The following is a 13885-nucleotide window of genomic DNA, read 5'->3' as shown; positions in this document are numbered from 1 at the left end:
GGTGACAGTACTGAAGTGTCTGAGTAGAGGCAGCACATTAGACGAGTGACAGATGTGGAGAAATATAAATAAAAAAGGAGTGAAAAGCAGTGAAATTTTTTGTTAAAAAAACATTTTTAAGAGGGGGTGTATGCTGCACTTAAGTGTAGTCGGTGAGTTGCCTGAGGAGTGCTGGCTGCTATTGTGAGACAGGGGAACCATTCATTCGTTGTATTCCAGTGAGTGGGCACAGACATTCAGAACAGAACATTTTAGCAATGTAAAAGAAAAAGTATTCTAACTGTGTGCATTTTTAAAATATTGTCAATACTGCCAGGGAGTGCTTCTCCTTTGGCAATTAAATTTTCAGAAAGTTTTACCGATGCACAAAAGCCCAACAGCGCAAAAGCACTGTTATGCCACGGGCCACTTCTACTAGGTGCAACACATCATCTATACATACAGTAAGTACCTCATATACCCTGAATTTAAAGAACCTGAAATATCCCTTCAATGGGTTTGTCAAAAACTTTTTTTTTCCATGTGTGAGGGAGCTGGAGACCATTGCCTCACTGCAGTGAAAGAAAGAACATAGACACAGTGTGATACTTGGTAAAGTTTGAAGAAAAAATTTCTAATACAAACATTTATTTTGTGGTGTTGTGTGTGTGTTATTTGAGAATGTGTTCACTGCTCTCTGTCTGAGGCCCACAAACAAGGGAAAGTTGAACTAGCTGCTGCAAGGATGTGAAGCTCTGGAGAGTGGTGACTGTGGGTTTGTCCTGATGAAACTGTATAGTGTGTGACTACATACTTATGATGAATAAAGAATTGCAATAAGATCATTTTCCCTAAATCATGCAGTTCTACTACCGTTTAGACCAGGGGTGTCAAACTCAAATGACCTGGGGTCCAATGAGTGTCTCCTCTGGTCAAGAGGGTGCCGGTCTAGAAAAAAACAACTATACAGAATTTAAAAAGTAAAAGTGCTCGTTTTGATGAATAAAACATATTTATAATGCAAAAATAAATCTATTAATATCAAAAACAGGAGGAAATAAATCCAAAAGGAAATAATCAGGTGGACAACTGTAATTTAAAGATAAAACAAGCCAAACCAAAATGTCTTATTACTAGTATACAAATAGGAGGTCACAGTCCATGTTTTCATTATAACATGATATTAAGTGGTGGGCCGCATGTAATGGATTGGTGGGCCTCATGTGGCCTGTGGGCCGGCAGTTTGACACCTCTGATTTAGACATTTCCCCGAGGCCTCTTAGCCAACTCCCAGTGAGACACTGGACGTCCAAACCCAACACGACAATAATGTGCCTGTTATAAATCACCAGTGATCTCGATCAAATTAGCTCTGTAGCCGTACAGTTCAAATGCAGCATAATTGCTTAAATGCATTATGTTGATGAATCAGTTCCACTAACTGTAATAAAACAACAAGCACCACGAGAAGAGCAGATCTTTGTTTTCCGTTTCTTTGCTCTTTTATCCTGAGAAATCTTTACAAATGAACTGACTAATGAGTTGGTTTCTCTGTACCTCTTATACCGTCACCGTCCCCCTCTCTGGCTCTCATTTGTAATTTTTCTTCCATTCTGTATCTCAGGCTTCTGGTAAAAGCTCTTTATTTTTTTTTTATCACCGCCCCCCTTCTATTACATTATCTTTCTCTCCATCTTCTAAAGAACGGGCTTTTAGGAATGAAAAACTTTGCAAAGCAACAAAACTGTCTGTTCTAATGAAGAAAATTACATTCTTCTTCTCTCTAATCACAACCCATCCATCAGTGAACGCGGCGCACTTGTCGCCTGTATTTAAGGGGATGCTGTTGTGCTTTGAACAATGCCATAATCACGGAGAGCATTTTAGAGAAAGAGCCACCATGTCTTTTATTTCAATGTCAATACATTTGTGTCACAGAGGATGAAAAAACCATTTACAAGTACTTCTTCAGCAGCAAACTTACTAGAACAAAACAAAAGCCCCTAGTTTGGTTAAATGCACATGAATCGAGGGTGACTGTATGCACATTTTACTCTACTCTGCTGAGCACTGAGGTTTTGTCTTCATAGAGTGTCGTAGACAAAGTGTGGCCACTTTGACTTTAGCATTCAAACAATGGACAAGATAAAACTGAGTTTTGTTTCCCTCATTATTATATGGATCTTTTTTTGTTGCTTATTTTAACCACAAAGGAACTAGAAAATTATCCTGCAAGTGCTTTTGCCCATTTTTCCACAATAACTTCCAATATCTGGCAATAATTTGCAATTTACTGTATGTTAAAATAGTGTATTAACAATTTAAAATTATGAAAAGACACTCTAGTTGTACATGAACATCTGATTTTGCGTGTTAAATTTGAACAGTATATACTACTGTATGTACAGGCGTTAACTCTCGCCTCTCTGGTGACAAAGACACTGATTTGTGCAACAGCGCGAGTGAAATAACCGTAATAACCACATGTTGGCTTTGACGAGCAACTACTCAGCTTTCAGAAAACCGTTGGAATTTTGACGGTAATGCAAAGTGTCGTCTGCGATATGCTCGGTGTAATGAACATTAAATGGTGTTATTATGAAACGAGTACCTAGAACGTCGTCCTTTATTTGGCTGCTCTTTCATTTCTTCCACAGCACAGAAACTTGCATGCACAGAAAGAGAACTCAGAGGAGCGGTTTGTAATTTGTTAAGACAAAGCATTGCATGTAAACAAGACGTTAGGTTGTGAAAGATGGGCTGCAAGGGAATAAAGGGAATAAAGGAAGGATGGTGATTGTGGAAGGTAAAAGAAAGAGGAAGAAATAAAGTGATGACAGGATCTTTGTTAATTGTGCCACTGAAAACAAAATCATTTCTGCAGCTGTCCACTCTTCTATCTTTTTCAAACTGCCTCATACGTGTATTACTGCTAATTACAATACATGCAATCTCATGTTCCATTACTCAAGACTTGCTGCTCATACACAAAAACAATAAAAAACAGCAATATTACATGCATCTGTGTGTGCATTTGTGTTACTCATCGCTTTTATAGCCAAGGTTTATAATGCATGCTTGTGTATTATACTTTTTTATGTATTAAGTAACTCTAAATAGTGCACATTCGTAAAAGTTCAGTTAATAAAAAAAATGCCAAATTTTACCTCTTCTTTTAAACCATGTTGAAATCAATACAGGCGGTCATAAGACCCTGAATCCCTAACCCGACTGAAATGATAGACAACTGCGTGTAAAGTGCTCTGCACTGAATAAATGCACCCGATTGTCTGAAGCAACGTTGAGCATATGTGAATTCAAGCCTCCAGTGATCTAACTTTTACTTCTTGGAATGAAGGGGAAAATCTGCCTAAACATCTGACAAGCGGCTGGAATCGTGTACATTTCCCAGCGGCATTACTAATGACAGCAGTTGGGGTATCAGGAATTTAAGATGCCAGATAGCGGCAATCGGTTGGTTCATGAGCCAGTACCAAGGCAACTGCCATGAATCCTGGCTTACAGCTGCTGATTGCAAAGTAATACTGGTTGTGTGGCGAAATCGCGGTTGCAGAGAAGCGTTATTACGGACAGATTTTAGGGGGTTTCATTCCAACTTTGGCATGAATGAATTATGTTGTATGTACCCATGGTACTGAAAGAAAGATTAGACCTTAGACTAGATGTTGGATGTTACGTCCCAATCTCAAGAATTTTCCCCAATCTTTTACGTCACTGGCTTGTATTTCATATTATATCTGTTTAATTTAATTGTTTCAAATATTTCAATTCGATGCCTCATTTTAAAAACTGCTTCATTTCTTTGTCCTCCCTGAAAGTGTGAATGTGAATGTGAATGCTGCTGAGTCTCCCACACTGGGCAGCGTTTGTTCAGAATATAAATGGAAATGCTCCGGTATCAAACCACCTGTTCAGCAAACATGTAGAGACATGATATTTTTATAATTTTGTACACAAACACTGTACTGCTTAGCTACTGGCAACACCCCACCCTCTCTCCCCAAGTGATGCCTGAAGCATCAAAGCAAGTAGGCCTGGACTGGACTGATAAGAGACAACCTGCATCTCAGGTGCGTCATACGAGTGAGTCATGCGGCTTTTTTGGATATAGACCGCTTGCCTATTTTTACCGCAAGCTGTATGCATTTCACGAAAAAAAAAAACGACAGTTTCAACATGAGTAAAAGCACTCTATACTAAAGAGTCCTGGCATTTAGTCGAGTACAGAGAGGTATTTGGATTTATATGAAAGTATGTGATGTGATTTTCAATGTCAAAGCCCTATGTAATAGAACGCAAAAGCACCAAAGCAGCCCTGCAGCAGACTTACTCCCTGTGAGAACAACAGAACAGGCACAAATGACAGAGGAATCTATTCCACACTTTATTTTACTGTCAGTGGCATTTTTTTTTTATATGTTGAATTGTGCAGCTCGGTTATCTAAGCAAACACAGGTCACTGACCGACCTCTGCAAGTGAATCCATGTTTACCTCTAGTATAAACTAATATGGTCTCAGTGCACCAGTGTAAGCCGACTGCAGCTTTGAACCTTTAGTGGAAACTGCTCAGACTTGTTGGTGGTGTGATGCGATTGCGTTGCCACACGAGTAGATTGGAGCGTGTCTGATCAATTATTTGGAACTCTCATGTGACCAAAAGCACTCAGAGGTGATAATGACATCCTGCATGATGTAAAAATGAACTGCTGCTCCAGTCTTCAAAAAAGCACTGGTGGTGGAGAGAGACTTTTTCCACATAAACATAAATGTAAAAAAAAAAAAAAACACGTTGGTTCAAATCTGTTCCATTCAAACTAATGAATGTCTTTGTTTGTCTTTGCTCTACTGCAAAATAGCAAAAGAAAAAACTAAAAACCTCTGGAAATATGATCACATGAGCTGCACATTGGAAACAATGAAACATACTGGGGGGGTTATGGATAAATACTACAAATAGCTACATATGGTCTAAAGTGAGGACGCATACAGTTCAGAGCTTTTATTAGGGGAAAGATAGTTATGGTATATTTGTATCATCATTACCTCATGAGAACATTGACAGATACGGGTCTGTTAGTGATGGGGTACAGAGATGGACTCCCTTTCGTACACACACACACACACACACAGACATATATATGTATATATGTATATGTGTATATATACATATATACACACACACTCATTTAGCAAAAATGGCAAAATAAAAAGAGCATATTAATGTGGAGTAGATCATCTGTACGGATGCCATGACACTGGACCTCCATGTTTTTTTCACAGTTGCACCTTTTGAGTTTTAATGATACCATAGGTTCTCTTACATGTCGCGAAGGGAAGGGTGAGGGATATTCAGCGACAACATGCAACTTTGCAAACTGTATTACAGCTGCAGCTAACAATTATATTCATAATATATTTTTCTCGAGTAATCGTTTGGTCCGTAAAATATCAGAAAATGTAGAAAAATATTGATCAGTGTTTGTCAAACCTGGAAATAATGTTCTCAAATGTCTTGCTATATGGAGCAAAGAAACCAGAAAATAATCACATTTAAGAAGGTAAAATGATCAGAAATCTTGTTTTAATAATGAAGAAACTCTCAAACTGATAATCAATATAGTTGATGATTCCTTTAGTTATTAATTAATAATCAATTATTCAAGTAATTGTTTGAGCCCTACACTGTAAAGTGTGTAATGAGATACTGCCTGGCTCAATTAATGTTGCTGGCATTCAAGAAAAATATGGATTTTGACAATACATCCATTTATGTTGGCAGAAAATGCTGTGGTGAGATTTGCCAGCTCTTTGAAGCATTTTAGTGTTGCTCAAAAAGTTTTTACATTCTTACTCATTTGGTTCACCGTCACCGCTCTCATCAGTATGACTTCCAGCAGTGTGCAGCTGTTTTGTGGAGACCAAACAGAGCTGAAGTGAATGCTGTTTCACATCCTGTGAATCTTTTTTTTTTTTACTACAGATTATGTTCTGGTACCTAGTGTATATTTTGTTGGACATGTTGTAGCTATACAACATTGTATAGCTACAAGAAATGTTGTTTCTGCATAAGCAAAAACAACATTTCTACTACCAAATAAGTGATGCAAAAATGCATCAAATGCGATTACTGTATCACAAAATCTGCCCCGCAAGTTTGTCAATTAGTGTTTGATGCAACATACTGCTTCCACTAATTAACTATTTGATGAATAATTAACAAATATATATCATTATTATTATAATAATTGCAATAAATTATTATTAAAAATGGATGTGCATTCATCTTATCTCTGCAGTTGTTTATAATGAGTATAAATCTAGGCGATGACAAGGTCTTAAGTTTCTACAGTGATCTGTTGCAGCATTGTTGTAAATTATGTAGCAGCGTGTGTCAGTGACTGTGGCTTCACAAGTACGGTAGCAAAAGGCATGGGTTGATTTACAATTAATCCTGAAGTCAACCTCCACACATACAGTAATTACACGTGCACAAATATTCACTGATGAAATCCAAGTGTAGCTGGAAGGGAAAGAACACATTTGATTGCCGACAGCAAAATCAAAGAGGATGAAAAGAAAATCCCACGTTCCACATTGCTTGGAAGTAAAATAATGAAATACACTTGACCTTCAGTCTGTGTGATGCCTTTAAGCCCTTCATGCCATCATTGTCCACCAATCTCACATGGAAAGACAGAGAAATTGATTAAGTACATATTCCTTTTCAAGTGCATGTTGACATTTCTGCAGGAACATTATTATCTGGAAATATCGCTCAAGCTTTGGGAAATAGCGTTTTGGGTTTTTGTTTTTAAATCGTGGGATGGACAGTAAATTGGAAATCAGATCAATCTTTTGTATCATAATATACCAAATATATACAAGCTTTTGTGCTGAATTATTTCCCTTGGTGTTCACTGATAACACACAAAGAACAAAGAAAGCCCTCGGCTCAGTCCTACAGAGACTAAAAGAGCAGCTCTACATCCATCCCACCTACAAGTTCAGCTGACCCGACTTTGCAGATATTTGATGTTTTCTTATTGGCCTTTACCCTTGTGTATGTGCCCTAACAGTCCAACCAGCTCATACTCACATTCTGTATTCCTTTCCATAAAGTCTCCTCCTGTGATCCGAAATAAAAAAAATCCATCCACACTCTCACTTAGACATCCACGCCGCACACTGGCACTCGCCTCTCCTCTGTTTATCATTAATTAATACTATTTGTTCTTCCACCTTTCCTTTTTCCATCATTTCTATTATTCAAACACTCTTGTGAGCATCCTGGGGGGGGGGGGGGATATCTGTTGTTTGTTGTTTCGACTCCAACCGTGAACTACAATGAACTTGGTTTATCGCTGAAGAACTCCATCTGTCACCTAAATTAAAACGCTTTTTATCTGTACATGGCAGATGAAGGTCACATTGAAAAGGGGAATCCACATAAACTCAACTTTGAAAAACACACGTTCATGTCGTCGTGTTCAAAAAAAAAAAAAAATAGACGTTTGAATTTTGCCAGCCCTTCAGAAAAAAGATGAGTGCACAGCAAGTGAAGATACGGTACAGTCGTCTTACTTTTGTGAGAAAACAAGTCAAGGTTTTCAGCATATTCAAAGCAAACCCTAATCAGGATATGATAATAAGGACATTGTTTTTGTTATTTCATTCCCCAGCCCTTGAACAATTTGTTTGAGAAGATGCTTTGATAATGACATTAGGATAAACACGTAAGGCTGTGCAAATGAAATCAGACGTCTATTCTTTAACTACAATCTCCTGATGAAGAGAGAGACTGTGTGAGCAAGAGAGGTGGGAGTGAAGAAAACAAATCAGTAATTATGATGTGCAGAATATAGCTAAAGATAGTATCTATGTTCTATTCCATATTTCTAACAAGATAAAGATACAAAAAAAAACCATGAGCAGTTCTATTAAATCTCTTATCACAAGTTGAGAAAGAAAACACACATTTTATATTGCAATATATTGAAACACAGCCTATGTCGTTTCTCCTTGTGTGTTGTTTGATATTGTGATTAGATGTAAATTTGATGCTGGCTGTAATCTGACATATTAACATGTTGATGGTCAATAACGTACAATGTCAATACATATATAAAAATGAAATGATGACAATTTGAGGACCAGAGCTGCTTTGTGTTTTAGAATGTTGTTGACACTCTGCAACATTGTAATGGGCTTTTTCAATATAATTTGCTTAAATATAATATTAAAAAAAATCTATGTATTATATGAAACTGTAAGTTGCTAATAAATATCTTCCTGATTCACCAAAATGTGAGGTTTAGCAGCTATGTGAATCAAATTAATTTGTCTTTTGGACCACTGGTGGTACAATTGTTTTTGTGTATTTTAGTTGAGTGAATTATTAATTTATTAAGTTGGTTCATCATCATCAACAAAAAATAATAGAAACAGTTTGCTCAGTTAAAAAATGTAATTGTGTCCATTAGCTGCATATTAGAAATGTGACATTCATAAGAAATACAAGTTCATAACAAATGCAAACCACTATAGTAATAGCCTAAGGAAATAAGTCTCTCTGATGTCACAGACGTCACGTGGTTATATACAGATTCTACCTGGCTAACCATCGCCTTTATCTAAATACAGGGGAAAGAGTTGTCATAAAGTACGTTTTTTAATGTAGTTTCAGTGCTGTTATGCTGAGGTCAGACCATTTACGCCTTGACGCGACTGTGATAACATGACAAACAGCGGGACCCGACATGACCAGGCATCACAACTAATATGATCACGGTAAGAGGCATTTTCCCGTTTGCACAATTAAGGATTAGGTCAATTGGACACTCTAAATTGACCGTGAGAGTGAATGGTTGATTGTCTTTATATGTGGCCCTGTGATGGACTGGTGACCTGTCCACCTGTCCCTCGCGACCCTCATGTGGAGGATAAAGTGGTAGAAGATGGATGGATGGATCTTTAACTGACCGGCAATTAAATATTAACATCTCTAGTTTGTTGTGCAAAACACAGACAATGAAATTGCACTGTGATGGGTGTTTTTACATTTTACACCGGATGAAAAGAGAACAAGAAAAAATGCTTAATAAATGGTTAGGCCTAAATTGCAAGTGTAAATTCCTTCATAACAGAGAAGATAACATCATCCACAGGGATACTGGGCTTGATGCACAGATAATTAAGCTTAATCCCTAAAATAAAGTGAAACCTGAAGTTACTACTGCACCACAGTGGCGGATAAAATGATTAAGCTATGGTATATTCTACAAACTAGTAAGTGAAATTGAATATTGCACATACAGTACATGCATAAGGTGATGTGTACTAATGTAGCCTTCTGTGAATTTTAATAGATTACATTTTACAGGTCTCACTCATGATGCGCCAGAGCGGCAGTTTTTGTAATCATGTAGATTTGTTTGTCTGCCATCTCAGCTTCACACCAACAAACAGAAGCTCTCTCCAGTGATTCACTGCTTTGCATGATTTGCTATTATACAAACCTGCTATCTGTTGGAAATTGAGCCTCCATTATGACAACAAGATGAACGCAGCAAAATGTGGAAATGAAATCAGATGCCTATTCTTGAACTACAATACCCTGATGGGGAGAGATGGAGTAAAAAGTAGAAGAGAAGGAGGAGGATGGGCAAGAGGAAGAAAGAGAACAGGTAAATTAGATTGAGGGGGAGAAAGAAAACCAAGCGAGAGCCAAGTGAAAAATGGAAAAAATAGAAATAAATCAAAAGTGTGCAAGAAATTGATATACTGTGCTAAGATGGAAAAAAGAGAGGAGCAAGGGGAGGCGGTGAGTGGGGGGGTTGGGGTTGGGGGGGGGTTTACAGTTGTAAGGAAGCTCTGAAGAGGAAATCAGTAGCTTTCTAATGGGCGCTGATTACATCTCCTCCTAAATGTCAAGTACATTTCCATTTAAAGTGCTTCGCTGCTTAAAAAGGCATGAAAGAGAGACACACCCAGACCACACATACGTACATACATGTGGGCAGACACACATACAGGACCATAAACACACATACATAAGCAAACAACACAAACCTACACACATTTCAACTTCTGAGCGACGACTGTGACTGTATTTGTAAGAATATGTCATTTCTCCAAAAAATCTTGTATATATGTCCATGAATCACGGAAAAGTGACACAGTAACCAAAGTATTCCTCTGTCTCATCAATAAAACACACGCATGCACGCACACACACATACAAACACACTTCTCTACCCTTCATTTTAACCCGCCTTCAAATCTGCTCTAGACCAATGAGGCATGTCCTCCCACAGGGGTTTGGTAATGACTGCCAATCAGGATCACCGTAGCTGTGCCCGGCAGCGAAAGACAGATGAGTGGCCCCGAGGCCCCGGCTGTACTCGAGCGAACAGAGCTTAAGGAGAGATTCAATATGTCACCATAACACACCCAGGCTCCAACACTCGCACTCGGGAAAGAAATTGTGTGTGTGTACTTGCGTCTTTTTCTTCTTTCGGCTTCTCCCTTTAGGGGTCGCCACAGCAGATTGTCTGCCTCCATCTTACCCTATCCTTGTGTCCCCCTCCGTCACATCCTCACAACATCCATGAACCTTCTATGTGGTCTTCCTCTTTTCCTGCTGCCCGACACCTCCATCTTCAACATCCTTTGTCCAAAATAATCACTAGCCCTCCTCTGCACGTGACCAAACCACCTCTGTCTCTCTCTGCTTTATTTCAACTGGAGCTGTCGCTTGAAAATGCTCATTTCTAATATCAGCTCTGCCACCTCCAGCTCCAGCTCCTCCACTGTCTCCCAGCCAAACATCAAAGCAGGTCTCACTGCCATCTTGTAGACCTTCCCTTTCACATTAGATGCTATCCTTCTCATCACCCTGGCACTCGTCTTCAGCCACAGTTTGGACAGTTTGGACAACTGTTACATGACAGGTGTCCCACTGGTTTCTTTCAAAATCCTTGTGATTGCCCACTCAGATGTACAGTTTAGCTCTATGTCCGCTATGTTCACAGCAAAACAGCATTTCATCACTGTCAAATTTTTTTGGGACAAAATGGCATTCAAAATAGATTTAAAGCCTGACTGCCCTCTGCTGGACAACACTTTAATTACTTCAGGCAGCCTGATGTGCTTCCAGGCTGTATATGTTCCTACACAGACCTCAAAGGATAAGCTGTATGGATGAACGGAAAGATATTGAACAGAATTGATTTTTACTTAAAAGCTCAATAACAGTTAATTGCAAAACTCAGAACTAAAAAGGTATGCCTATATTCTCCCCCTACCTCGTTATGTAATCAATATCACACTATTGTTTTGCTTGTCCCCACCATTCATCCTGTCTGTCCATATATTACCATCCATACATTGTCACCATGCACCCCTTCTCATATAATCTCAATTGCTGCACTTGCCCGCTCTTGTCTTGTAATCACTTAATTGCACAAAAAGGGAACTGCACAGTTGTAAATAATGGAATTAATTAGCCTGATTTGTGAACAGACTAGAGCTTTTGTTAACGTTATCAGCAACACCTCTGGTTTTCCTGCTGTGACAAGGTAAAATGTCTGCTGTGATGACATCCTAAGATCTACAGGTATGGATGAATCAGCACTGACAACTAGAAAGACATCCACAGTCTGCTCACATCAAAAGAAAGTAGAAATGCGTGTGTCATCACTGCTCGCACACTTATCTACATATTATGCCTGTCACACACGGGGAAAGACTGCGAGGCTTGTAGTCTGTTTTTCTTAATAGATATTTAAAGAGAAGTGCTTTTTTTTTACCCCCAGCAACAAGCAAACACACTCACCCATTTACAGATCACACAAAGTCAACAGGTGACTACAAAATGGAGCAAATTCAAATGCACTGACAGGAGCAAAAAACAGATTGGGCACTTTAGAATACTTAATAAAGTGTCAGGAATGGAACCTGCTATGGTCCTCTGCTGCTGTAGCTGATCAGTGTCAACGTTTGAGGTGCACTCAGGTGGTCTTCTCATGCATTGGTTGTACCTTGTGGTAGTTTAATTTAAGTTACTGTTCCCTTTCTGCCTTTTTGAGCCAGTCTGGACATTCTCCTGTGATGTCTAACACCAACAAGGCCAACATTTTCCCCCAGAGAACTGCTGCTCACTGGATCATTTTTCTTTTTCTTTCTCTGTAAAGAGTTGTGCCAAAAACCCCTGTAGATCAGCAGTTTCTGGCACAAGAAATTGTGTGTGCTGCTTCTTCTTCTTCTTCTTCTTTTCGGCTTCCACAGCGAATTATCTGCCGCTATCTTACCCTATAACCTTCTCTGTAGTCTTCCTCTTTCCCTGCTCCATCTCCAACATCCTTTGTCCAAGCCAAGTCAACAGATGCAAAATATAAAAATTCAAATGCACGGACAAAAGCAAAACACAGAATGGGCACTTTAGAAGTCAAGTTGTCAAGACCAAAGTTATAATAGTTTAGGATATTCCATTATTTTTTGTTTTTATTTAGTTTTGACTTTTTTGTTTTTAAAATTAGTTAGTTTTTAGTGTTAGTTTTTTATGTAATATGGAGTATGCAAGACGCAAAAAGTCAAGTCAAGTATTGTGCGTCATTAAAAACCCAACAAAAGAGGCCACTTTAAAGATCTATGAAGACAGATGAACAACCATCCCAGACTCAAATAGCCAACAGACGAAAGACACACATGAACACAGTCAGTCTATCATCACCAACAACCTCAAAATCACTTAAATCACTTTTAATCACCATTCTTCACTATTCTGAGCTCTGCTTGAGCTTCAGCAGTTCAGCTTGGCCATGTCTATAATGCCTGAACGCATTAAGTTGATGTCATGTGACAGGCCGACTTGGTAACAAGCTGTTAAAAAGGTGTACCTAATAAAGTGGCCAGTGGAGACTCAAACACAAAATAATAACCACTGTCCAGATTTTTTACTGGCTGATCGTTTCAGCTCAATACTCCCTTCTGGAAAGGGTCACCAGAACAAGTACGGCGGGTACAACTCTACTGTCTTTCTGAAGGTTTATTCCACATACAAAGTTAAACAGCAGTTAGACAGCAGTCAGTTAGTAGTTAGACAGCAGTCCGTTAGTTAGTTAGTTAGTTAGTTAGACAGCAGTTCGTTAGTTAGTTAGACAGTAGTTAGGTTGTAAAACAAACAAGTCCGACAGGTTCTGATGATAGATAGATTTTTAAAGGCACATACGAAGGTTAATATATAACAAAAAATGGCTTAAAAGGCACTTTAAAGGCAACGGTGCTTCGATACCAATTACAACAATAAACAGATAAATAGAATGAAAGATAAATAGCTTTGCCTGCTAGAAAGTTCTACAACCACAACAAGTGAAACAAACGGCCACAGATATTCAGCCAACAGCAAAAAGACAAACAAAAAGACACTTACAGTTCAACGGAAGACTTGACTCACGTTATTTTTGTCCTCGTGGAGACCAAAGAAAATACGTCCAAAATATCCAGTTGCACTCGTTGCTGTTGATGTCTTCGTCTCTGTCGTCATATCAAGCAAGTTGTTACGTTTGCAACACTGGCAAACTATGAAACTGTCTTATCAAATATGATTTATTAACTGTCTGGCGTAGCGCTGTAACTCCACACTCGTGCTTGCGCGCGTGACATCGAGGCCTTGTTAAGCGCAGGTGTTGCTTCCTGAGTAGACGATCTGTGAAGGTGTTGTATCAGGTTTGACCACAGCCACAAAGGGGGCGCTGTTTCGCTCATTTTAGGCAACTTGAAAAGCTGTTTTTGATTTCATACATATTTTCAAGTACTAAAAAAGGGTACAATAATATAGCCTATTATATTGAAACGTGTATTTAAGATATAGCATTACCACATAAT

At 38.7% G+C, this 13885-nt stretch overlaps 1 long non-coding RNA gene across 1 annotated transcript in view; it reads right to left on the bottom strand.

Annotated features, from left to right (window-relative positions):
• The window catches only part of LOC131464481 (uncharacterized), a 76260-nt gene extending 62583 nt beyond the window's left edge, over window positions 1-13677 (bottom strand). Inside the window, exon 1 of the long non-coding RNA XR_009241179.1 lies at window positions 13455-13677. This is a non-coding gene — a long non-coding RNA (uncharacterized LOC131464481). The remainder of the gene's footprint in view (window positions 1-13454) is intronic.
• Between the last annotated feature and the right edge of the window lie 208 nt (window positions 13678-13885).

This window comes from Solea solea, chromosome 8, assembly GCF_958295425.1.
Source record: "Solea solea chromosome 8, fSolSol10.1, whole genome shotgun sequence".
In the NCBI taxonomy this organism is placed as follows: domain Eukaryota; kingdom Metazoa; phylum Chordata; class Actinopteri; order Pleuronectiformes; family Soleidae; genus Solea; species Solea solea.
The sequence above is the reverse complement of the archived record's forward strand: the minus strand, read 5'-3'. Positions and strand labels throughout refer to the sequence as shown.